General features: G+C 48.8%; 1 protein-coding gene across 1 annotated transcript in view; it reads left to right on the top strand.

Moving 5' to 3' along the window:
• Window positions 1-1,591: 1,591 nt before the first annotated feature.
• DNAL4 (dynein axonemal light chain 4) overlaps window positions 1,592-27,142 on the top strand; it is a 37,794-nt gene continuing 12,243 nt past the window's right edge. Inside the window, exon 1 of the mRNA XM_068252109.1 lies at window positions 1,592-1,777. The gene's annotated coding sequence lies outside the window, so the exon portion shown is untranslated. The remainder of the gene's footprint in view (window positions 1,778-27,142) is intronic.

The raw sequence follows: 27,142 nt of genomic DNA, 5'->3' as shown, positions 1-27,142 counted from the left end.
CCTGTTTTTTATCATCCTACAAGTTCCAAAAGCTATTCTAATGTGTTCTGGCTTACTGCAGCACTTTATACTATCACCATCTCTGTAATAAATCAACTTATCTCTCTCTTGTCAGACTTGTCAGCCTGTGTCTGGAAGGCTGCCAAGTTCTTCAGTGTTGTGGTTCTGTGATGCATCTCCCCCCTCCAGGCCCCTCTCTGCACACTGCATGTGTATTATTTAGATTAGGGCAGCTTCTCTCTTCTCTCTTATCTTTTACAAGCTGGATAAATCCTCCTCTGAGCTGGCTGGGCTTTCACATACAGAGGAATTACATACAGGCAGAGCTGTCTGCACTCTGCAGGAAGAAACAGCCTGACACTTCAGTGGAAGATAGCTGCAGGGGGAAAGAAACACACAAATGATCTCTTGAGATTCAAAAGGAATGCTGTATACAGCCTGCTTGTGTATGGATGTATTTTCTATGTGTGGACGTACTGTACATCAACCTACTTCCTGTTTTGGTGGCCATTTTGTTTGTTTATAAACAAACTTTTTAAAACTGTTTTTAACCACTTTTAATGCGGCGAGGAGCGGCGAAATTGTGACAGAGAGTAATAGGAGATGTCCCCTAACGCACTGGTATGTTTACTTTTGTGCGATTTTAACAATACAGATTCTCTTTAAAAAAATCTCCCTTTTTACTTACAAGTCCTCTTGAGCATTATGCTAGTAGCTGAAACGCCGCCATCCCGCGGCTGAACAATGCCTCTAAACCCCTCTAATCCCGGGGCAAAAATCCACTTTCCAGGTCGTGGATTTTGCTGCCCGGGGAGGCGGAGCTTTCGGCTGTAGTTCTGCCTCAGACTCGTCAATCTACGCGCCGATCTCCGCCGGTACCGGGTCCCGTCACTTTCCGCATGCACAGGGGCTCCCTCCATATCCTTACGCATGCGCCTGCGTAGTATGGAGGCAGATGCGTAAGGATATGGAGGGAGCCCCTATGCATGCGGAAAATTGGCCACGTCCGCCGGCAGTGACGCACTACTACGCGTGCGTCGACTGGCCGAAAGTACGGGACCCGGTACCGGCGCATAGAGGCAGCGGAGGACGGCGGCGTGGGAGCGCTCCAGGCTTATGTGGCTGGAGGAAGCCCCAGGTATGAATAAAAAATTTTTCCCAACGTCCCTGGTTTTCTTTAAACCTCCTGCTATGCATTTGTCACTGGATGTAGGAAGATTCGACGACGGGTAGATTATTTCGTTGGCGCACTGGCCCAGAATTTAGGGGGAAGCCAATTAACTTATCTTATCTGTATGTTTTTGGAATGTGGGAGGAAACCGGAGTGCCCGGAGGAAACCCACACGGACACGGGGAGAACATACAAACTCTGTGCAGATGTTGACCTGGCTGGGATATGTCCAGCAGTCAGAGCCTCGGGAGATAAAAGCTGAAAAGTTACAAATGAAGTGTGAGGACAGCCAAGTTCTGGCAGCAGCGCGGCCTCCGCAGGAGGAGACGGTGTGACGTGTCGCCATTGAGATAGGCAGGCAATACATTGGCCAGCCAGCCGCGCGCCGTCGCCGGAGAAACCTCTGTCCTAGGAACGGCTTCCAGGAAGGTCCTGGCGCTCCACCAATGGCAGGCCGCGTGAGAGGCGGATGGGCGTGGCCTGGAGCTCGGTGTCCGCTTCCGGGTTTGCCTGCGGTTGCCAGGGGAGGCCGGGCCGCGGCATAGCAACGAGAGAGGAAGGACGCTGTGCGGACGGGGAGATCGCTGAGGAGTGCTCGGGGCTCCGGTGAGTAGTCTGGGGAAAGTGCCGGGTGTGGGGAGAGAGTGGCCGGGGAGAAGAGGGGAACAGAGTGCCTGATGTACAGGAGTCGGGGGAGGAGGCAGCTGGGGGGACAGGAGTCTGGAGGAGGCAGCTGGAGGGACAGAGGCAGGAGCTGGGGGGACAGGAGTCTGGAGGAGGCAGGAGCTGGGGGGACAGGAGTCTGGAGGAAGGAGCTGGGGGGATAGGAGTCTGGAGGAGGCAGGAGCTGGGGGGACAGGAGTCTGGAGGAAGCAGCTGGGGGGACAGGAGTCTGGAGGAGGCAGCAGCTGGAGGGACAGAAGTCTGGAGGCAGGAGCTGGGGGGACAGGAGTCTGGAGGAAGGAGCTGGGGGGACAGGAGTCTGGAGGAGGCAGGAGCTGGGGGGACAGGAGTCTGGAGGAAGCAGCTGGGGGGGCAGGAGTCTGGAGGAGGCAGCAGCTGGAGGGACAGGAGTCTGGAGGAAGCAGCTGGGGGGACAGGAGTCTGGAGGAGGCAGCAGCTGGAGGGACAGGAGTCTGGAGGCAGGAGCTGGTGGGACAGGAGTCTGGAGGAGGCAGGAGCTGGGGGGACAGGAGTCTGGAGGAAGCAGCTGGGGGGACAGGAGTCTGGAGGAGGCAGCAGCTGGGGGGACAGGAGTCTGGAGGAGGCAGCAGCTGGAGGGACAGGAGTCTGGAGGCAGGAGCTGGGGGGACAGGAGTCTGGAGGAGGCAGGAGCTGGGGGGACAGGAGTCTGGAGGAAGCAGCTGGGGGGACAGGAGTCTGGAGGAGGCAGCAGCTGGGGGGACAGGAGTCTGGAGGAGGCAGCAGCTGGGGGGACAGAGGCAGGAGCCCGGGGGACAGGAGTCTGGAGGAGGCAGGAGCTGGGGGGACAGGAGTCTGGAGGAAGCAGCTGGAGGGACAGGAATCTAAAGGAGGCAGCAGCTGGGGGGACAGGAGTCTGGAGGAAGCAGCTGGGGGGACAGGAGTCTGGAGGCAGGAGCTGGGGGGACAGGAGTCTGGAGGAAGGAGCTGGGGGGACAGGAGTCTGGAGGAGGCAGGAGCTGGGGGGACAGGAGTCTGGAGGAAGCAGCTGGGGGGACAGGAGTCTGGAGGAGGCAGCAGCTGGAGGGACAGGAGTCTGGAGGCAGGAGCTGGGGGGACAGGAGTCTGGAGGAGGCAGGAGCTGGGGGGACAGGAGTCTGGAGGAAGCAGCTGGGGGGACAGGAGTCTGGAGGAGGCAGCAGCTGGGGGGACAGGAGTCTGGAGGAGGCAGCAGCTGGGGGGACAGAGGCAGGAGCCCGGGGGACAGGAGTCTGGAGGAGGCAGGAGCTGGGGGGACAGGAGTCTGGAGGAAGCAGCTGGAGGGACAGGAATCTAAAGGAGGCAGCAGCTGGGGGGACAGGAGTCTGGAGGAGGCAGGAGCTGGGGGGACAGGAGTCTGGAGGCAGGAGCTGGGGGGACAGGAGTCTGGAGGAGGCAGCAGCTGGGGGGACAGGAGTCTGGAGGAAGGCAGGAGCTGGGGGGACAGGAGTCTGGAGGCAGGAGCTGGGGGGACAGGAGTCTGGAGGCAGGAGCTGGGGGGACAGGAGTCTGGAGGAGACAGGAGTTTGGAGGGGGCAGCTGGAGGGACAGGAGTCTGGAGGAGGCAGGAGTTGGGGGGACTGGAGTCTGGAGGGGGCAGCTGGGGGGACAGGAGTCTGGAGGAAGCAGCTGGGGGGACAGGAGTCTGGAGGAAGCAGCTGGGGGGACAGGAGTCTGGAGGAAGCAGCTGGGGGGACAGGAGTCTGGAGGAAGCAGCTGGGGGGACAGGAGTCTGGAGGAAGCAGCTGGGGGGACAGGAGTCTGGAGGAAGCAGCTGGGGGGACAGGAGTTTGGAGGAAGCAGCTGGGGGGACAGGAGTCTGGAGGAGGCAGGAGCTGGGGGGACAGGAGTCTGGAGGAGGCAGGAGCTGGGGGGACAGGAGTCTGGAGGAGGCAGGAGCTGGGGGGACAGGAGTCTGGAGGAGGCAGGAGCTGGGGGGACAGGAGTCTGGAGGAGGCAGGAGCTGGGGGGACAGGAGTCTGGAGGGGGCAGCTGGGGGGACAGGAGTCTGGAGGAAGCAGCTGGGGGGACAGGAGTCTGGAGGAAGCAGCTGGGGGACAGGAGTCTGGAGGAAGCAGCTGGGGGGACAGGAGTCTGGAGGAAGCAGCTGGGGGGACAGGAGTCTGGAGGAAGCAGCTGGGGGGACAGGAGTTTGGAGGAAGCAGCTGGGGGGACAGGAGTCTGGAGGAGGCAGGAGCTGGGGGGACAGGAGTCTGGAGGAGGCAGGAGCTGGGGGGACAGGAGTCTGGAGGAGGCAGGAGCTGGGGGGACAGGAGTCTGGAGGAGGCAGGAGCTGGGGGGACAGGAGTCTGGAGGAGGCAGGAGCTGGGGGGACAGGAGTCTGGAGGAGGCAGGAGCTGGGGGGACAGGAGTCTGGAGGAGGCAGCTGGGTGGACAGGAGTCAGGAGGAGGCAGCTGGGGGGACAGGAGTCTGGAGGAGGCAGGAGCTGGGGGGACAGGAGTCTGGAGGAGGTAGCTGGGTGGACAGGAGTCTGGAGGAGGTAGCTGGGGGGACAGGAGTCTGGAGGAGGTAGCTGGGGGGGACAGGAGTCTGGAGGAGGTAGCTGGGGGGGACAGGAGTCTGGAGGAGGTAGCTGGGGGGACAGGAGTCTGGAGGAGGCAGCTGGGGGAACAGGAGCCTGGAGGAATCAGCTGGGGGGAGTACATTTGAAATCGGCGCCGGTAGACTTGGGCGCAGGATACAGCAGTGTATGGCTGATCCTGCTTCTGCACAAGTCCGGGCCGTTTTAATTACTATTCCCCCTCCAGGCCGCCATGGATAGTGGGGGAATGAAATAATTTGGCTTCCAGCGATTGCTGGAGGCCGAATTATTGTGTTTTTTAAGCAACATCGGCTCCGTCTTCTGACAGAGCCGACGTTACTCACTGAGCACCGCTATAGACTGATTCCCATTACAGTCTATGGCGGTGCTGAAAAGCACTGCTCCGGGTGGGGGGACAGTAGTCTGGAGGAGACAGGAGTCTGGAGTGGGCAGCTGGAGGGATAGGAGTCTGGAGGGGGCAGCTGGAGGGACAGGAGTCTGGAGGAGGCAGGAGCTGGGGGGACTGGAGTCTGGAGGGGCAGCTGGAGGGACAGGAGTCTGGAGGGGCAGCTGGAGGGACAGGAGTCTGGAGGGGCAGCTGGAGGGACAGGAGTCTGGAGGGGCAGCTGGAGGGACAGGAGTCTGGAGGGGCAGCTGGAGGGACAGGAGTCTGGAGGCAGCTGGTGGGACAGGAGTCTGGAGGCAGCTGGTGGGACAGGAGTCTGGAGGCAGCTGGAGGGACTGGAGTCTGGAGGCAGGAGCTGGGGGGGGGGGGGGGGGGAGGAGTATGGAGTTGGGGAGTCTGTTTACTTCGTTTTCCAAAGCCAGTAGACACAACACAAAAGTGCACTGGTGCACAATCATCACTGGGAAGGCAGGGTTACATATCAATATACAACAATGGGCTCTATTCTCAATGAGTTACCGCATGAGTTAAATTAGGTTGTGATAAATACCGACTAAAATATCTCCATTTTGAAATTCACAAATTTTTTTCTCCCTAAATTGCCTCATGCGGTAAAAGTGAGGTAAAAGTGTGTTAATTACCTCAAAATGTATTGAAAATTGAAAAGTTGGTGTTAATTAAGGATTTTTTTATCACCTACAAATGGTTGGTGATAATTATCACTTCTCTGCTGTTGGCCTTCAGGATGGAGCCTTTTGAGCTTTCTTTGCTCGAGTTTATGTCAATTTTACATAGAAGGCAGAAAAGACGAGTGTGTCTAATCTCAAGGCGCACTTTCACACCTCGTACAGTCTTTTAGATGATTTTATAGATGCCGAGGAGGAAATTCATCTCTGCTCTAAAAGATAAGCAACAGCATAATAACCATTAAAGAAAAACATTTGTTTGTTACAGCTCATACAAATCTAACAAAAAATCTCCAGTGTATGTACTTCCTGCTTTCATGGAAACAGACATAGGGTTAACATTCTGTGTTTACACATTAGCAGCTCTGCCGAGGCAGCCAGCTGGCACAGCTTAGAGCTCAAATTACAGTTGTGATTATTCACAGATGAGGGGGAATTAGACAGGCTAAATTATATACATACAGGGTGCATTTATATATGTTTTCCTTCTGTCCTGCGCAAGAGTTGAGGTCCCACTTTAAAGGGGAACTGAAGAGAGGTATATGGAGGCTGTCATGTTTATTTCCTTTTAACCACCTTAGCGGTATGGACGAGCTCAGCTCGTCCATTACCACCAGAGGGTGCCGCTCAGGCCCTGCTAGGCCGATTTTGATGAAATAAAAAGCAGCACACGCAGCCGGCACTTTGCCAGCCGCGTGTGGTGCCTGGTCACCGCCGCTCTGCGGCGATCCGCCGCGAGCAGCGGCGAAAGAGGGTCCCCCCAGCCGCCTGAGCCTTGCGCAGCCGGAACAAATAGTTCCGGCCAACGCTAAGGGCTGGATCGGAGGCGGCTGATGTCAGGACGTCGGCTGACGTCCATGACGTCACTCCGCTCGTCGCCATGGTGACGAAGTAAGCAAAACACGGAAGGCCGCTCATTGCGGCCTTCCGTGTTACTTCTGGCCGCCGGAGGCGATCAGAAGAACACCTCCGGAGCGCCCTCTAGTGGGCTTTCATGCAGCCAACTTTCAGTTGGCTGCATGAAATAGTTTTTTTTTTATTTAAAAAAAACCCTCCCGCAGCCGCCCTGGCGATCTTAATAGAACGCCAGGGTGGTTAAGCACTGCCAGTTGCCTGGCAGCCCTGCTGATCCTCTGCCTCTAATACTATTAACCATAGCCCCTGAACAAGCATTCAGCAGATCAGGTGTTTCAGTGGTTTAGACTTTAAAGTCACATCTGACAAGATTAGCTCCATGCTTGTTTCTGGTGTTATTCAGATACTACTGCAGAGAAATAGACCAGCAAGGCTGCCAGGCAACTGGTATTGATTAAAAGGAAATAAACATGACAGCCTCCATATAGCTCTCTCTTCAGTTCCCCTTTAAATGTGACAGGCTTTACTGGGCCGTCTCTGTGTAATGGGTGACAAGCATATGGGCTGCCCTACAGTGGTCAACAAAGCTTTTTTTCTGTACATATTACTGACTGTTTTATCACCTGTTTTACCGCACTTTTATTAAACATTTCTCACACTTGGTACATTTTTAGTGAATACTCACTATTTTCACTATTTTTAGTGAATTATCACTGGAGGTAATTTTTCACCCAAAAAAAGTTACCACACATGGTTTTGTGAAAAGAGCCCAATATATACTGTAGCTACAGTAGTTGTTTCTGATGCTGAAACCAGGTTATATCCTAATTAATTTACTACATGCCTCATTAAATCCACTTGAATTTACAATGAGTACCTTTAGTTCATTTCTGTAGACTATTCTCTTCATTACAGTCTATTTGGAACATCCACACTGAATCTTATCCTCAAAGATATCATTTGTCATAACAACTTTAGAACACAATTATCTCATAAGTGCAAAGCTCTCTAAGCCAGATCCATTACAGGCAGTCCTACAGAAACGTTCTGCCAGCTGGATCCCAAAACCACAGACAGCGAGAGAAGCACTGCATCAGATAATGCCCAGGCTGTTCGCTACCATCAGAAATCAGCCAATTAAAAAAGAGAGACGGTTATAATTGTACTTATGAACCACATGGCTGAGCAGTCATATCTCCCAGTCTTACGTCTTCTATCGGGTGTCCACGTCCCCCGATCAGTGGCAGGAGGGAACAGAATCTGACTGAGTTGCTCTAGAACAGAGAAATCTATGTGCAAGTGCATGATACACCTACAGTACTAATACCTGCATCTACACATTCAGGATGGTATATTTCCATGGGTAGTCCACAACCTAACCCCACCCCCAACACACACAAGCGGCGGGCCAATTCATTGCAACTGGCTTACCTCAAATTTCAACTTTAGCCTAAAACATTAAACACAGCATAAAATGGGGGGGGGGGGGGGGGGGGGAAGGATATGAATGGAAAGGTTAATCATTGAAACCCCCACTTAACTTTAAAGCTAATTGATAAGATTGCTGTTCCAGAAGTTTCAGATTGTGTTGAGCTGTATTTGAAAATTAAACAAACAGAAAAGTTTCTACTGTGTAGGGTAGAGGCAGAGAATGTTATACCAACCATTTATGTGTTTTCTATTTTTTTTTTCCGCCGTGTTTTATGTTTTAGAGCAGAGGTGCAATTTTCAGTTAACCACTTCAGCCTTCAGTCGTTTTCACTTTATGCATCCGAGCAATGTTCACCTCCCATTCATTAGCCTATAACTTTATCACTACTCATCACAATGAACTGATCTATATTTTGTTTTTTCCGCCACCAATTAGGCTTTCTTTGGGGGGTACATTTTGCTAAGAGCTACCTTACTGTAAATGCATTTTAACAGTAAGAATAAGAAAAAAAGGAAAAAAATCATTATTTCTTTGTTTTCGGCCATTATAGTTATAAAATAATACATGCCTCCATAATTAAAACCCACGTATTGTATTTGCCCATTTGTCCCGGTTATTACATCGTTTAAATTCTGTCCCTATCACAATGTATGGCGATTATTTGGAAATAAAAGTGCATTTTTTTCCGTTTTGCAACCATCACTATTTACAAGCTTATAATAAAAAAAAAAAAATAGAAATATTTCATCTTTACATAGATATTTAAAAAGTTTAGACTCTTAGGTAAATTTTTGTTTTTTGTTTTTTTTAATTGTAATGTTTTTATTATTATTATTATTATTATTATACATTTTATTTGGGTATTTTTGGGAGGGTAGGATGTAAATTGTAATTTTTTAAATTTAAATATATGTTTATTTTTTTTATTTTTTTATGTAGATGTACAGTGGCTTGCAATAGTATTCAGCCCCCTTGAAGTTTTCCACATTTTGTCACATTACTGCCACAAACATGAATCAATTTTATTGGAATTCCACATGAAAGACCAATACAAAGTGATGTACACGTGAGAAGTGGAACGAAAATCTTACATGATTCCAAACATTTTTTACAAATCAATAACTGCAAAGTGGGGTGTGCGTAATTATTCAGCCCCCTTTGGTATGAGTGCAGTCAGTTGCCCATAGACATTGCCTGATGAGTGCTAATGACTAAATAGAGTGCACCTGTGTGTAATCTAATGTCAGTACAAATACAGCTGCTCTGTGACGGCCTCAGAGGTTGTCTAAGAGAATCTTGGAAGCAACAACACCATGAAGTGCAAAGAACACACCAGATAGGTTAGGGATAAAGTTATTAAGAAATTTAAAGCAGGCTTAGGCTACAAAAAGATTTCCTTTGCAGTTCCTCCATTTGCAGTTTGCCACAAGCCATGTGGGGGACTCAGCAAACATGTGGAAGAAGGTGCTCTGGTCAGATGAGACCAAAATTGAACTTTTTGGCCAAAATGCAAAACGCTATGTGTGGCGGAAAACTAACACTGCACATCACTCAGAACGCACCATCCCCACTGTCAAATATGGTGGTGGCAGCATCATGCTCAGGGGGTGCTTCTCTTCAGCAGGGACAGGGAAGCTGGTCAGAGTTGATGGGAAGATGGATGGAGACAAATACAGGGCAATCTTGGAAGAAAACCTATTGGAGACTGCAAAACACTTGAGACTGGGGCGGAGGTTCACCTTCCAGCAGGACAACGACCCTAAACATAAAGCCAGGGCAACAATGGAATGGTTTAAAACAAAATATATCCATGTGTTAGAATGGCCCAGTCAAAGTCCAGATCTAAATCCAATCGAGAATCTGTGGCAAGATCTGAAAACTGCTGTTCACAAATGCTGTCCATCTAAAGTGACTGAGCTGGAGCTGTTTTGCAAAGAAGAATGATGGGCAAGGATTTCAGTCTCTAGATGTGCAAATCTGGTAGAGACATACCCTAAAAGACTTTTTTTTGCAGCTGTAATTGCAGCAAAAGGTGGTTCTACAAAGTATTGACTCAGGGGGCTGAATAATTACGCACACCCCACTATTGATTTGTAAAAAATGTTTGGAATCATGTATGATTTTCGTTCCACTTCTCACCTGTACACCACTTTGTATTGGTCTTTCACGTGGAATTCCAATAGAATTGATTCATGTTTGTGGCAATAATGTGACAACATGTGGAAAACTTCAAAGGGGCCGAATACTTTTGCAAGCCACTGTAGTTTTACTTTTTGGCCACAAGATGGCAACCTTAGGTTTGTTTACATGACCTCACTCTACGCGTAAGATGTACGCTTAGAGGGACGTAGGAGGCAGAAAAAGCAAGGCTTCCGAGAGAAGTTGTCGCTTTTTCTGCGGGGGAGAGGAATCGGTGATCGGGCACCATGGCCCGATTCATTGATTCCTGGGCTAACGATCCGCGGCCGGGAGCGCACATGGCAAAGTGGTTAAAGAAGTTAAATTATCAAGATTGGCGCTATTAAAAAAAAATAAGACAAGATAAAGATAATATTTTGGCAGGGCTCACAAAGGCAAAAAGATAATATTTGCTTGGCTCCAGCCTCCAGCCACCATCTGAAGTGATGCATTATGGGCTTGCTTTTCAGACCCAGGAAAGCGATCACATAACCTAACCTTCTATTTTAACAAGTCAACCCTGTACTTTGCAAGTATGTTTTTTTTGTAGAGCGTTTTTAGTTTTTTTTGGCCCAATACCTTAAAGCGTAACCGTCGAGCATAAAATAAAAAATCAATTATCTGGTAAACAAGTAATAGGGTTGCAAACCAGGCAATCCGAAAGTTAAAATCACTATTCCGTTTCTTGTTGATAAATGATCATTCCCCAGTTTGCCTGACTTATTTGGTACACACAAATTTGGAACGCAAAAAGGAAGTTGCAGGGCATTCTGGGTTGTCCTTTTTTGCTTCTCTACTTCAGACTTAACTAATGCAGCCTGATTGGCTGAAGCCTCTTTCCCTCCTGTTTTTCCCTCCCAAACCTCTGTTCCTCTCTGATTGGCCAATATTTCTCAAGCTGCGACAATGCACTTTCTATAGTGGAGGGCGGGCAATGCATACACAATCAGGGAGAGGAAGGTAAGGGAGGAAATGACATCAGGATTGGCTTCAAAATAGCCACAGTTAAAATGGGAAATGCTAAGAAGGTTTTTCCCTTTTTTACAGTAGAAAAATCACTAAAATCAAAACGTGGACAGTGCAATATATATATTATGTAAGTAGAGCAAGTATTTATCTACTTACATGTGTGTTTTTTCCCCTGAGATAGCATGGCTGACAGCTCCTCTTTAAAGAAAACCTGTAACAAAAATAAAAAAGCTTTTTTCCGTTAGCCGTGCGCATCCACTAGGTGGCGATAAAACTCCACCAGAGTTACATCTTCCCCTACTATTCATGGCGGCCTGGAGGGGGAATAGTAATTAACACCACCTGGTGGTTGCGCCCGGCTAACGGAATAGTACCAAAAAAAAACCTCTGGGGGATACTTACCTCGAGAGGGGGAAGCCTCTGGATCCTACTGAGGCTTCCCTTGTCCTCCTCGGAGAGTTCTACTGCGCCTGCACAGGATCGTTGTAGGTAAATATTGCACACGCCTTTGATGTCGCTTGTCAGGGTTGCGAGAGACTGGATTCCCCCTAGGTACAGAGGATGGGGAAGCCTCATTGGGACCCTGAGGCTTCCCCCTCCTGAGGTAAGTATCCCCCAGGGATTTTTTTTATTACAGAGTCTCTTTAAAGAGACACTGAAGCGAAAAAAAAGAAAATACAGTTACTGACGGTTGAGATAACAAGCTTCAGAAGACAGAGCTCTCTGCGACTGTGAAAGTGGTGGAGCTCTGTGGTTCTTTTACATAAATAACAACTGGAGTTTCTTAACTCTTCCTGTACTGGAAACAATATTAGACTCATGTCTTTGCTCTTAATGTTTTATTTCTTAGCTGTACTACACATACAAATCATTATATCATCATTTTTTTTCCCGCTTCAGTGTCTCTTTAACGAGTACTTCCAGTGTAAAATGGTGAGCCTACAGTGTAAGGCTCTCTATTACTGCTGCCAGGGTCGGTGGATGGCGGGGTTAGTTACTCTCCTTCTGGCCTGTCATTCAATAATGACAGAAACTCTGTCACCTCCTCGGCAAATCCCGGGTGGCATTTTTTTCCCCTAAATTCTGCTGAAGCTCTGTGGTTACCCCCACCCCCTTGTGACTTTGGTGGCTGCTGAGCTGGGGGCGGAACACAGGCAGGTGGGGGTGGCCATAGAGCTTTAGATGACTTCAGGAAACATGGCTGAGGCGGTCTTTCAGGTGGAGGGGCGGAGTTTCTTAATAAATTGCAGATGAAATCATAAGCAAATTTGGAATTAGAAAAGTTAGGCTGGCCACACACTGGCATCGGCTATTTTGCTAGCGTTTGTGGGGGTTTGCAGCGCTCTGCTTTTTATTTTGTGTGTGTGAACATACCGGTATTTACCGCATGCAATTTTATGCAGCTGTTCACGATTCTTCAAATTGCAGCGCCATGTGTTTACCGCAATTCGGAAAAGCATGCATCGATCGTGCAGGTTATTGCAAATTGCACATGCACTGTCCTGGAACATGTATCTTACACGTGGGTTTGCAAAACGCTAGCAAAATCTCTAGCGTTTTGTGACAGTGGGTTTTAGTTTTTTTTTGTGATTACCACTTATTTTTTATTGGAGGTTTTTGTGATCTTTGAGCGGAAGCGATTTTTTTTTTTTTTTCAACATTTCACTCGGTATTGCTCCAAAATCGCACCCCGCTTACGTTTACAGCGAATCACCGGCAATCGCGGCAGTGAGATCACTTTTAATTACATGTGCTTTTAAAATCGCTAGTGATCAGTGGTAAGCAAATTGCCACAGTGCGAATGGGTCCTTAGCAATCACATACACCATCCTGAAACCTGTATCGTTCAGCTGCACATACACCATCCTGGAACCTGTATCGTTCAGCTGCACATACACCATCCTGGAACCCGTATCGTTCAGCTGCACATACACCATCCTGGAGCCTGTATCATTCAGCTGCACATACACCATCCTGAAACCTGTATCGTTCAGCTGCACATACACCATCCTGAAACCTGTATCGTTCAGCTGCACATTCACCATCCTGGAACCTGTATCGTTCAGCTGCACATACACCATCCTGGAACCCGTATCGTTCAGCTGCACATACACCATCCTGGAACCTGTATCGTTCAGCTGCACATACACCATCCTGGAACCTGTATCGTTCAGCTGCACATACACCATCCTGGAGCCTGTATCATTCAGCTGCACATACACCATCCTGAAACCTGTATCGTTCAGCTGCACATACACCATCCTGAAACCTGTATCGTTCAGCTGCACATTCACCATCCTGGAACCTGTATCGTTCAGCTGCACATACACCATCCTGGAACCCGTATCGTTCAGCTGCACATACACCATCCTGGAACCTGTATCGTTCAGCTGCACATACACCATCCTGGAACCTGTATCGTTCAGCTGCACATACACCATCCTGGAACCTGTATCGTTCAACTGCACATACACCATCCTGGAACCTGTATCGTTCAGCTGCACATACACCATCCTGGAGCCCGTATCGTTCAGCTGCACATACACCATCCTGGAGCCTGTATCGTTCAGCTGCACATACACCATCCTGGAACCTGTATCGTTCAGCTGCACATACACCATCCTGGAGCCCGTATCGTTCAGCTGCACATACACCATCCTGGAGCCCGTATCGTTCAGCTGCACATACACCATCCTGGAACCTGTATCGTTCAGCTGCACATACACCATCCTGGAGCCCGTATCGTTCAGCTGCACATACACCATCCTGGAGCCTGTATCGTTCAGCTGCACATACACCATCCTGGAGCCTGTATCGTTCAGCTGCACATTCACCATCCTGGAACCTGTATCGTTCAGCGAGCACATTCACCATCCTGGAACCTGTATTGTTCAGCTGCACATACACCATCCTGGAACCTGTATCGTTCAGCTGCACATACACCATCCTGGAACCTGTATCGTTCAGCGAGCACATACACCATCCTGGAACCTGTATCGTTCAGCGAGCACATACACCATCCTGGAACCTGTATCGTTCAGCTGCACATTCACCATCCTGGAACCTGTATCGTTCAGCGAGCACATTCACCATCCTGGAACCTGTATCGTTCAGCTGTACATACACCATCCTGGAACCTGTATCATTCAGCTGCACATACACCATCCTGGAACCTGTGTCGTTCAGCGAGCACATACACCATCCTGGAACCTGTATCGTTCAGCGAGCACATTCACCATCCTGGAACCTGTATCGTTCGGAGAGCACATTCACCATCCTGGAACCTGTATCGTTCAGCTGCACATACACCATCCTGGAACCTGTATCGTTCAGCTGCACATACACCATCCTGGAGCCCGTATCGTTCAGCTGCACATACACCATCCTGGAGCCTGTATCATTCAGCTGCACATACACCATCCTGGAACCTGTATCATTCAGCTGCACATACACCATCCTGGAGCCTGTATCGTTCAGCTGCACATACACCATCCTGGAGCCCGTATCGTTCAGCTGCACATACACCATCCTGGAACCTGTATCGTTCAGCTGCACATTCACCATCCTGGAACCTGTATCGTTCAGCTGCACATACACCATCCCGGAACCTGTATCGTTCAGCTGCACATACACCATCCTGGAGCCTGAATCGTTCAGCTGCACATACACCATCCTGGAGTCTGTATCATTCAGCTGCACATTCACCATCCTGGAACCTGTATCGTTCAGCGAGCACATTCACCATCCTGGAACCTGTATTGTTCAGCTGCACATACACCATCCTGGAACCTGTATCGTTCAGCTGCACATACACCATCCTGGAACCTGTATCGTTCAGCGAGCACATACACCATCCTGGAACCTGTATCGTTCAGCGAGCACATACACCATCCTGGAACCTGTATCATTCAGCTGCACATACACCATCCTGGAACCTGTATCGTTCAGCGAGCACATACACCATCCTGGAACCTGTATCGTTCAGCTGCACATTCACCATCCTGGAACCTGTATCGTTCGGAGAGCACATTCACCATCCTGGAACCTGTATCGTTCAGCTGCACATACACCATCCTGGAACCTGTATCGTTCAGCTGCACATACACCATCCTGGAGCCCGTATCGTTCAGCTGCACATACACCATCCTGGAACCTGTATCGTTCAGCGAGCACATACACCATCCTGGAACCTGTATCGTTCAGCGAGCACATACACCATCCTGGAACCTGTATCGTTCAGCTGCACATTCACCATCCTGGAACCTGTATCGTTCAGCTGCACATACACCATCCTGGAACCTGTATCGTTCAGCGAGCACATACACCATCCTGGAACCTGTATCGTTCAGCGAGCACATACACCATCCTGGAACCTGTATCGTTCAGCTGCACATTCACCATCCTGGAACCTGTATCGTTCAGCGAGCACATTCACCATCCTGGAACCTGTATCGTTCAGCTGTACATACACCATCCTGGAACCTGTATCATTCAGCTGCACATACACCATCCTGGAACCTGTGTCGTTCAGCGAGCACATACACCATCCTGGAACCTGTATCGTTCAGCGAGCACATTCACCATCCTGGAACCTGTATCGTTCAGCTGCACATTCACCATCCTGGAACCTGTATCGTTCGGAGAGCACATTCACCATCCTGGAACCTGTATCGTTCAGCTGCACATACACCATCCTGGAACCTGTATCGTTCAGCTGCACATACACCATCCTGGAGCCCGTATCGTTCAGCTGCACATACACCATCCTGGAGCCTGTATCATTCAGCTGCACATACACCATCCTGGAACCTGTATCATTCAGCTGCACATACACCATCCTGGAGCCTGTATCGTTCAACTGCACATACACCATCCTGGAGCCCGTATCGTTCAGCTGCACATACACCATCCTGGAACCTGTATCGTTCAGCTGCACATTCACCATCCTGGAACCTGTATCGTTCAGCTGCACATACACCATCCCGGAACCTGTATCGTTCAGCTGCACATACACCATCCTGGAGCCTGAATCGTTCAGCTGCACATACACCATCCTGGAGCCTGTATCATTCAGCTGCACATTCACCATCCTGGAACCTGTATCGTTCAGCGAGCACATTCACCATCCTGGAACCTGTATTGTTCAGCTGCACATACACCATCCTGGAACCTGTATCGTTCAGCTGCACATACACCATCCTGGAACCTGTATCGTTCAGCTGCACATACACCATCCTGGAACCTGTATCGTTCAGCTGCACATACACCATCCTGGAACCTGTATCGTTCGGAGAGCACATTCACCATCCTGGAGCCCGTATCGTTCAGCTGCACATACACCATCCTGGAACCTGTATCATTCAGCTGCACATACACCATCCTGGAACCTGTATCATTCAGCTGCACATACACCATCCTGGAGCCTGTATCGTTCAGCTGCACATACACCATCCTGGAACCTGTATCGTTCAGCTACACATACACCATCCTGGAACCTGTATCGTTCAGCTGCACATACACCATCCTGGAGCCCGTATCGTTCAGCGAGCACATTCACCATCCTGGAACCTGTATCGTTCAGCTGCACATTCACCATCCTGGAACCTGTATCGTTCGGAGAGCACATTCACCATCCTGGAACCTGTATCGTTCAGCTGCATATACACCATCCTGGAACCTGTATCGTTCAGCGAGCACATTCACCATCCTGGAACCTGTATCGTTCAGCTGCACATTCACCATCCTGGAACCTGTATCGTTCGGAGAGCACATTCACCATCCTGGAACCTGTATCGTTCAGCTGCATGTACACCATCCTGGAACCTGTATCGTTCAGCTGCACATACACCATCCTGGAACCTGTATCGTTCAGCTGCACATACACCATCTTGGAACCTGTATCGTTCAGCTGCACATACACCATCCTGGAACCGGTATCGTTCAGCGAGCACATACACCATCCTGGAACCTGTATCGTTCAGCGAGCACATACACCATCCTGGAACCTGCATCGTTCAGCTGCACATACACCATCCTGGAACCTGCATCATTCATCTCCACATACACCATCCTGGAACCTGTATCGTTCAGCGAGCACATACACCATCCTGGAACCTGTATCGTTCAGCTGCACATACACCATCCTGGAACCTGTATCGTTCAGCTGCACATACACCATCCTGGAACCTGTATCGTTCAGCTGCACATACACCATCCTGGAACCTGCATCATTCATCTCCACATACACCATCCTGGAACCTGCATCATTCATCTCCACATACACCATCCTGGAACCTGTATCGTTCAGCGAGCACATACACCATCCTGGAACCTGTATCGTTCAGCTACACATACACCATCCTAGAACCTGTATCGTTCAGCGAGCACATACACCATCCTGGAACCTGTATCGTTCAGCGAGCACATACACCATCCTGGAACCTGTATCGTTCAGCGAGCACATACACCATCCTGGAACCTGTATCGTTCAGCTGCACATTCACCATCCTGGAACCTGTATCGTTCAGCGAGCACATTCACCATCCTGGAACCTGTATCGTTCAGCTGTACATACACCATCCTGGAACCTGTATCATTCAGCTGCACATACACCATCCTGGAACCTGTGTCGTTCAGCGAGCACATACACCATCCTGGAACCTGTATCGTTCAGCGAGCACGTTCACCATCCTGGAACCTGTATCGTTCAGCTGCACATTCACCATCCTGGAACCTGTATCGTTCGGAGAGCACATTCACCATCCTGGAACCTGTATCGTTCAGCTGCACATACACCATCCTGGAACCTGTATCGTTCAGCTGCACATACACCATCCTGGAGCCCGTATCGTTCAGCTGCACATACACCATCCTGGAGCCTGTATCATTCAGCTGCACATACACCATCCTGGAACCTGTATCATTCAGCTGCACATACACCATCCTGGAGCCTGTATCGTTCAGCTGCACATACACCATCCTGGAGCCCGTATCGTTCAGCTGCACATACACCATCCTGGAACCTGTATCGTTCAGCTGCACATTCACCATCCTGGAACCTGTATCGTTCAGCTGCACATACACCATCCCGGAACCTGTATCGTTCAGCTGCACATACACCATCCTGGAGCCTGAATCGTTCAGCTGCACATACACCATCCTGGAGCCTGTATCATTCAGCTGCACATTCACCATCCTGGAACCTGTATCGTTCAGCGAGCACATTCACCATCCTGGAACCTGTATTGTTCAGCTGCACATACACCATCCTGGAACCTGTATCGTTCAGCTGCACATACACCATCCTGGAACCTGTATCGTTCAGCGAGCACATTCACCATCCTGGAACCTGTATCGTTCAGCTGCACATACACCATCCAGGAACCTGTATCGTTCAGCTGCACATTCACCATCCTGGAACCTGTATCGTTCAGCTGCACATACACCATCCTGGAACCTGTATCGTTCAGCTGCACATACACCATCCTGGAACCTGTATCGTTCAGCGAGCACATTCACCATCCTGGAACCTGTATCGTTCAGCGATCACATACACCATCCTGGAACCTGTATCGTTCAGCGAGCACATACACCATCCTGGAACCTGTATCGTTCAGCGAGCACATACACCATCCTGGAACCTGTATCGTTCAGCTGCACATTCACCATCCTGGAACCTGTATCGTTCAGCGAGCACATTCACCATCCTGGAACCTGTATCGTTCAGCTGCACATTCACCATCCTGGAACCTGTATCGTTCGGAGAGCACATTCACCATCCTGGAGCCCGTATCGTTCAGCTGCACATACACCATCCTGGAACCTGTATCATTCAGCTGCACATACACCATCCTGGAACCTGTATCATTCAGCTGCACATACACCATCCTGGAGCCTGTATCGTTCAGCTGCACATACACCATCCTGGAACCTGTATCGTTCAGCTACACATACACCATCCTGGAACCTGTATCGTTCAGCTGCACATACACCATCCTGGAGCCCGTATCGTTCAGCGAGCACATTCACCATCCTGGAGCCCGTATCGTTCAGCGAGCACATTCACCATCCTGGAACCTGTATCGTTCAGCTGCACATACACCATCCAGGAACCTGTATCGTTCAGCTGCACATTCACCATCCTGGAACCTGTATCGTTCAGCTGCACATACACCATCCTGGAACCTGTATCGTTCAGCTGCACATACACCATCCTGGAACCTGTATCGTTCAGCTGCACATTCACCATCCTGGAACCTGTATCGTTCAGCTGCACATACACCATCCCGGAACCTGTATCGTTCAGCTGCACATACACCATCCTGGAGCCTGAATCGTTCAGCTGCACATACACCATCCTGGAGCCTGTATCATTCAGCTGCACATTCACCATCCTGGAACCTGTATCGTTCAGCGAGCACATTCACCATCCTGGAACCTGTATTGTTCAGCTGCACATACACCATCCTGGAACCTGTATCGTTCAGCTGCACATACACCATCCTGGAACCTGTATCGTTCAGCGAGCACATTCACCATCCTGGAACCTGTATCGTTCAGCTGCACATACACCATCCAGGAACCTGTATCGTTCAGCTGCACATTCACCATCCTGGAACCTGTATCGTTCAGCTGCACATACACCATCCTGGAACCTGTATCGTTCAGCTGCACATACACCATCCTGGAACCTGTATCGTTCAGCGAGCACATTCACCATCCTGGAACCTGTATCGTTCAGCGATCACATACACCATCCTGGAACCTGTATCGTTCAGCGAGCACATACACCATCCTGGAACCTGTATCGTTCAGCGAGCACATACACCATCCTGGAACCTGTATCGTTCAGCTGCACATTCACCATCCTGGAACCTGTATCGTTCAGCGAGCACATTCACCATCCTGGAACCTGTATCGTTCAGCTGCACATTCACCATCCTGGAACCTGTATCATTCAGCTGCACATACACCATCCTGGAACCTGTGTCGTTCAGCGAGCACATACACCATCCTGGAACCTGTATCGTTCAGCGAGCACATTCACCATCCTGGAACCTGTATCGTTCAGCTGCACATTCACCATCCTGGAACCTGTATCGTTCGGAGAGCACATTCACCATCCTGGAACCTGTATCGTTCAGCTGCACATACACCATCCTGGAACCTGTATCATTCAGCTGCACATACACCATCCTGGAACCTGTATCATTCAGCTGCACATACACCATCCTGGAGCCTGTATCGTTCAGCTGCACATACACCATCCTGGAACCTGTATCGTTCAGCTACACATACACCATCCTGGAACCTGTATCGTTCAGCTGCACATACACCATCCTGGAACCTGTATCGTTCAGCGAGCACATTCACCATCCTGGAACCTGTATCATTCAGCTGCATATACACCATCCTGGAACCTGTATCGTTCAGCTGCACATACACCATCCTGGAACCTGTATCGTTCAGCTGCACATACACCATCCTGGAACCTGTATCATTCAGCTGCATATACACCATCCTGGAACCTGCATCATTCATCTCCACATACACCATCCTGGAACCTGTATCAATCAGCTGCACATACACCATCCTGGAACCTGCATCATTCAGCTGCATATACACCATCCTGGAACCTGTATCATTCAGCTGCATATACACCATCCTGGAACCCGTATCGTTCAGCTGCACATACACCATGCTGGAACCTGTATCGTTCAGCTGCACATACACCATCCTGGAACCTGTATCATTCATCTCCACATACACCATCCTGGAACCTGTATCGTTCAGCTGCACATACACCATCCTGGAACCTGTATCGTTCAGCTGCACATACACCATCCTGGAACCTGTATCATTCATCTCCACATACACCATCCTGGAACCTGTATCGTTCAGCTGCACATACACCATCCTGGAACCTGTATCGTTCAGCTGCACATACACCATCCTGGAACCTGTATCGTTCAGCGAGCACATTCACCATCCTGGAACCTGTATCGTTCAGCTGCACATACACCATCCTGGAACCTGTATCATTCAGCTGCACATACACCATCCTGGAACCTGCATCATTCATCTCCACATACACCATCCTGGAACCTGTATCATTCAGCTGCACATACACCATCCTGGAACCTGCATCATTCAGCTGCACATACACCATCCTGGAACCTGCATCATTCAGCTGCACATACACCATCCTGGAACCTGTATCGTTCAGCTGCACGTACACCATCCCGGAACCTGTATTGTTCAGCTGCACATACACCATCCTGGAACCTGCATCATTCAGCTGCACATACACCATCCTGGAACCTGCATCATTCAGCTGCACATACACCATCCTGGAACCTGTATCGTTCAGCTGCACATACACCATCCCGGAACCTGTATTGTTCAGCTGCACATACACCATCCTGGAACCTGTATCGCTCAGCTGCACGTACACCATCCTGTAACAGGTAAAGGTTTTTCCATTGTGAGTGTCATCCTTTGAAGGCAATCCTGCCTGCTGGTTGCCCTGGTGATGCACAGAACAGCTGCGCTCTTTAATGTTTAAAAGTAAAAATGAATAGAAACCGGAGGTAAAGTGGGCACGCCGGAAGGTTATCACATAATCACATAAAGTCCTGATTTGTTACCTCTGCATTTCCAGAACTTGCAGCAATGTTTTATAGCATGACTTCTTAAATTGGGCCTAAACTCAGACTCAGAGCCATTAAATTGGTTTCCGAACTTTGCATTATGTTTGGCCCACTCTAGACCACCAGGGAAGCCATATGGGGAAGGGAGGGGGAAAGCACTAAACACTAGGGAACTGTATAGGGGAGGGTGGGGGTCTCTAGACACCAGGGTACTGTATAGGGGAGGGAGGGGGGACACTAGACACCAGGGAACTGTATAGGGGAGGGAGGGGGTCTCTAGACACCAGGGAACTGGATAGGGGAGGGAGGACCACTAGAGAACCTTATAAGGGAGACAGGTGGCCAGTAGACATTGAGGTTGGCCTGCGACTAGGCCCCAGTGTGCAATTTCGGCCCACTATGTATTTGAGTTTGGCACCCTTGCACTAGATCCAATTTAAAAAAGAAATCTTGTGTTTTCCGCAATGTGGAAGCACATCGCTCCATTCACATCTTAACACATTTTCATGGCAAAAAAATAAACTGACAGTATGCTGCATTTTCTTCAAGCGCACCTGACCCAAAGCAAAACTGCCTGAGGTAAGCAGAGAGATCTTCATGCTGGATCCACCTACCTCTGTGCATTGCCTGTTCCTCTTTTTGTTCCTCCCAGTCCCTGTAATCACTCCTCTAAACAATAGAATTTTTGCTAAAGTCAAATTTTCAGACAGGAAGAGGCGGTCCTGCTGTGGTGTACCGTCCCATTCCCTCTTCCCCCACCCCATTCACTCCCTTTAAAGAGAAACTCCGTCCAAGAATTGAACTTTATCCCAATCAGTAGCTGATACCCCCTTTTACATGAGAAATCTATTCCTTTTCACAAACAGACCACCAGGGGGCGCTGTATGACTGATATTGTGGTGAAACCCCTCCCACAAGAAGCTTTGAGTATCAAGGTTCTTCTGGCAGTTTCCTGTGAACCTTGTTGCATTGTGGGAAATAGCTGTTTATAGCTGTTTCCAACTGTCAAAACAGCATGCAGCAGGTACATCACCTGCCAACAGTAAAAATGACACCATGTGATAAATGTCAGAATGTAAATCAGGGATTTAAAAGATTTTACAATGGGCAAACACTGACTAAATAATTTATACATAATTATTGTAAAAATGAAGCACTTTTTCCCAGAACGTCTCAGGACAGCAACCCTGAGACTTGTCTCCTTCCACACACACTGGACAGGAAGCTAGTTAAAAGATTTACATAATTGATTAGTCAGGGATTAGACAGGTATATAACATCATGTGCCCTTACCCCATCAGTTGTTTTTCCTGTCCACGCAGGATGCTAGGTGGAGGGAGGTCTGGCCACCCATGCTTTCTGCAGGAGCCGCGACTGGTGTGTTCCCCTTGGTAGGCGCTGACTAGTAGCTTTAGCGCGGGGACACGCTGCGCGCAATAGCCTCCCTCTCGTCGGACTGAATGCGGAAGTGCGCGTATGCGGAAGTCCCGCCCGCGGGTCACGTGACTGGCGCCTCACGTGACAGGAAGCCGGAAGCAGGAAGGTCCTGGCCCGGCGTGCGCTCCAGCGGCGGTATGCAGCATGGTGCAGCGTGGTATCAGCAGAGGCTGCCCGGGATGAGCTGTTGCAGAGACCGTTGATTGGGGCAATTAAAGGTATGTGCATTAGGGTATGCTGTGGGCGGAGTTGTTTCGACTGGAAAACCTATTTAAATGAATTTCATAGTCAGAATCGGTAACTGACTATGGAGGCTGCCACTGGATCTTCCTCCCAGGGCTCTGTGGAGTGTCGCTCCGTTCCCTCTCTGGTATGATCATATAACATATATGAGGCATATTAGTTGTTGTTGAAGGGTTCTCAGGCTGATGGCTGGTTTTGTCTGTATTTTATTGCAGCCTGAAGCTATTACTATGGAAGCCAAATCAGATTCTAGATCTGACAGGACGGACAGACCAGACAAGCCTGCTAACCCTGTGAAAACTGATACATCCGCTAGAGCTAGTAGATCAGCTGGATCTTCTGGAACTAAAACTACTCAGAAGTCAGTGAAAAAGTGTGCAGTATGTCATGAGAAATTGTCATCATCTTCAAATAAATTACTATGCCAGTCATGTACTGAAAAAGTGGTGAGGGAAGAATCTCCGTCTATGTTTAAAGACTTAAGGGGATGGATTAAGTCAGAGATAACCTCTGCTATGGAGTTAATGAGATGTAATCCTGTTAATACTACTCCTGAAGCTGATACTGAGCTGATGGCTGCAGCATCTACTAGTGCTCCACCGGTTGAGTTACCTAAACCTGTTTCTGTACCGATTCCTCCCCAGAGGGAAGGAAAGGCAAAAAAGAGGAGACTAGAGGAAGATGCTGAGGAATCAGATAAATCGGAGGGAGAACTAGAGATCTCTTCATTTGAAGAAATATCTTCTGAATCTGAACAGACGGGGGAAAAAGGTGTTAAAGAGCAGAAATTTGCCTTTTCCACTGAGTTTATGAAGGAGTTGTTAGAACACATGCATAAAGCAATGGGGATTACTACAGAGAAGAAATCATTAACACCACTAGATCAGATGTATGAGACTTTAGCAGACCCTCAGACTTCCTTTATTCCAGTACATGGTACTCTCAAAGATTTAATTCAAAGAGAGTGGGAGGTCCCAGAGAAAAGAGCGTTTTGGCCTAAATCTCTGTCCAAAAGATATCCATATAGTTCTGAAGATCAAAAGTACTGGGGGGTTGCTCCAAAACTGGACCCCTCCTTGTCTAAAGTTTCCAGAAAAACGGATCTTCAATTTGAGGACTTTGGTTGCCTGAGGGATCCGATTGATAAAAAAATCGATAATATCCTGAGAAGAGCTTGGGAAGCTGCTTCATTGAACTTTAAACCATCCATAGCTTCTACAGCAGTAGCTAGATCCCTAAAACTGTGGTTGGTAGATGTACAATCACAAATTGCTTCAGGGGTTCCCAGGGAAGAGATATTGAATTTATTTCCTAAGATTATGCATGCTTCTAATTATCTTTCTGATGCAGCAGATGATTCAGTCCGGCTTACAGCAAGGACAACGGCCTTGGTCAACTCGGCTAGGAGAGGAGTCTGGGTGAAGACCTGGCAAGGGGACACCTCTTCCAAATCAAAGCTATGTGGGTTACCCTATGAAGGCAATATGTTGTTTGGATCCAAGCTGGAGGAAACATTAGAGAGAACGGCTGATAAGAAAAAGAATTTTCCCCTGAAGAGAAGGAATTTTCGAGTCAATCGGTCCTTTCGTCCGCAAGGGAAGACAGAGTCAGAAAATAGAGGACAGAAAAGGAGGTGGATACCGAATAAGACCCAGAGACCAAGGGGTAATCCTTCATACTCCTCTACAACACAGCCTCCAAAACAATGACGCCAGTCTTCCAGTGGGCGGAAGGTTAGCCCACTTCTTCGAGGAATGGCAATCAAAGTTTCAAAACAAGTGGCTATTGGACATAATCCTTCAGGGATACAGAATAGAATTTGTCTCTCACCCACCAAATCAGTTCTTCATCACCCCGTCTCCAAGAGCTCAAGGTCAAGCACAGGCTCTAGAAAGCGAAGTGAATATTCTGCTGGAGAAAAGAGTCATTCGTCAGGTCCCAAGATGTCAAGAAGGTCTGGGGTTTTACTCTCCGGTCTTCTTAATAAAGAAACCTCAGGGAAGTTACAGGTTTATCCTAAACTTAAGGAAATTAAACAAAGCAGTCAGATACAGGAAATTTCGAATGGACAATATTCGCTCAGTTCTGAATCTGCTTCAAGAGAGTTGCTGGCTGGCTTCACTGGATCTAAGGGATGCATATCTCCATCTTCCCATACATCTGGAGTCGCAACAGTACCTGAGGTTTGCAGTGTATCTTCAGGGAGAGGTAAGGCATTTTCAATTTAACGCTCTCCCTTTTGGGTTGTCATCCGCCCCTTGGTTGTTTACAAAAGTTATGGCAGAAGTACTGGCTTCTCTAAGATTGAATTCTATCCAGATTATCGCCTACCTAGATGATTTACTTATTTGGGGTCCCTCTGTGAACTCAGTAAATCTTCAACTTGAATTTGCACTGAATTTCCTCCAATCCTTGGGGTGGTTGATTAACTGGGGGAAATCTTCCGTAATTCCTCAACAATGTATGGAATTTTTAGGGTTTGAAATTTCTTCCTCCAGTAAAAAACTGTTTCTACCAGAAAGAAAATCTGCTGTGTTACTGAAATCTGTTCTTTCTTTTCAGAAATTCAAGACTATATCATTAAGGAAAGCCATGGCATTACTGGGGTTACTGACTTCATCCTTTCCAGCAGTGCAGTGGGGTCAGCTTCACTCCAGGACCCTACAGTCCTGGATCCTTTCCAAATGGGACAAACGGCTATCTTCCCTAGACAAGAGATTCTCCATTCCTTGGAACATAAAGCACTCTCTGCTATGGTGGTTGGAACCAACACGGTTATCCAAAGGAAATCTATGGGAGCTTCCAACATAAGTCATAATAACGACAGATGCGAGCTCTTGGGGATGGGGAGCCCACTTGGATACTCTTCTGGCACAGGGTCAGTGGTCACCACTAGTGAGCAGAAGTTAATCGAACAACAGGGAGTTGCAAGCAGTGGGGCAAGCTCTACGGGCCTTCGAATCACAGATTCTTCATTCCCATGTAACAGTGCGGACAGACAACAAGACGGTAGTCGCTTATTTGAACCGCCAGGGAGGAACCAAGAGCAGGACTTTGTGGTGCCAAGCCTCAAAGATCCTTCACTGGGCCGAAAACAAACTAAATTCTCTAAGGGCGGTGCACTTAAAGGGAACCTTGAATTGTCTAGCGGACTACCTGAGCAGACGTCATCTGTTACAGGATGAATGGAGTCTGAACAATCAAGTGTTTCTACAGATCTCAGAGCTATTTGGAATTCCACAAGTAGATCTTTTTGCAACAAGAGCAAATGCAAAATGCCCTCTGTTTTGTTCTCTGAATCCTCAGGACAAGCCTTGGAAGATAGACGCATTCTCAATCAGTTGGAGTCAACACAAGATGTACATTTTTCCTCCGTTTCATCTGATTTCAAGGGTGGTGAACAAGATTTGTCAGGACAAGGCTCAGGCTATCCTGATAGTACCTTACTGGCCCAAAAGACCGTGGTTTGCGCCACTTCAGAGATCTGCTTCTAGTTATCTCCTTCTACCGAGCAATCAGGATCTGCTGACCCAGGGCCCAGCTCGTCATCCCAATTTACACCTTCTACAGCTTTCTGCATGGAGCCTGAGTGGGCAATACTGAAGAGCAAAGGTTTCTCTAATAAGCTATCAGAGACACTCATACAAAGTAGGAAGAAGGTTACCAGACAGATCTATTATAAAGTATGGAAAGTCTACAATAGCTGGTGTTTGCAGAATTCGGTGGATACATCAAGATCTGCATCAGTACTGGAGTTCTTGCAAGAAGGTTTCCAGAAGGGGTTGAGCATTAGCACCCTGAAGGGTCAGGTCTCGGCATTAAGTGTCTTCCTGGAAAGGAGGTTGGCGGAAGAACAATATGTAATTCGTTTCTTTAAAGCTCTGAAAAGACT

This window comes from Hyperolius riggenbachi, chromosome 9 (genome assembly GCF_040937935.1).
Source record: "Hyperolius riggenbachi isolate aHypRig1 chromosome 9, aHypRig1.pri, whole genome shotgun sequence".
Lineage (NCBI taxonomy): Eukaryota > Metazoa > Chordata > Amphibia > Anura > Hyperoliidae > Hyperolius > Hyperolius riggenbachi.
Note: the sequence above shows the minus strand (reverse complement) of the source record. Positions and strands in the feature narration are given on the sequence as shown.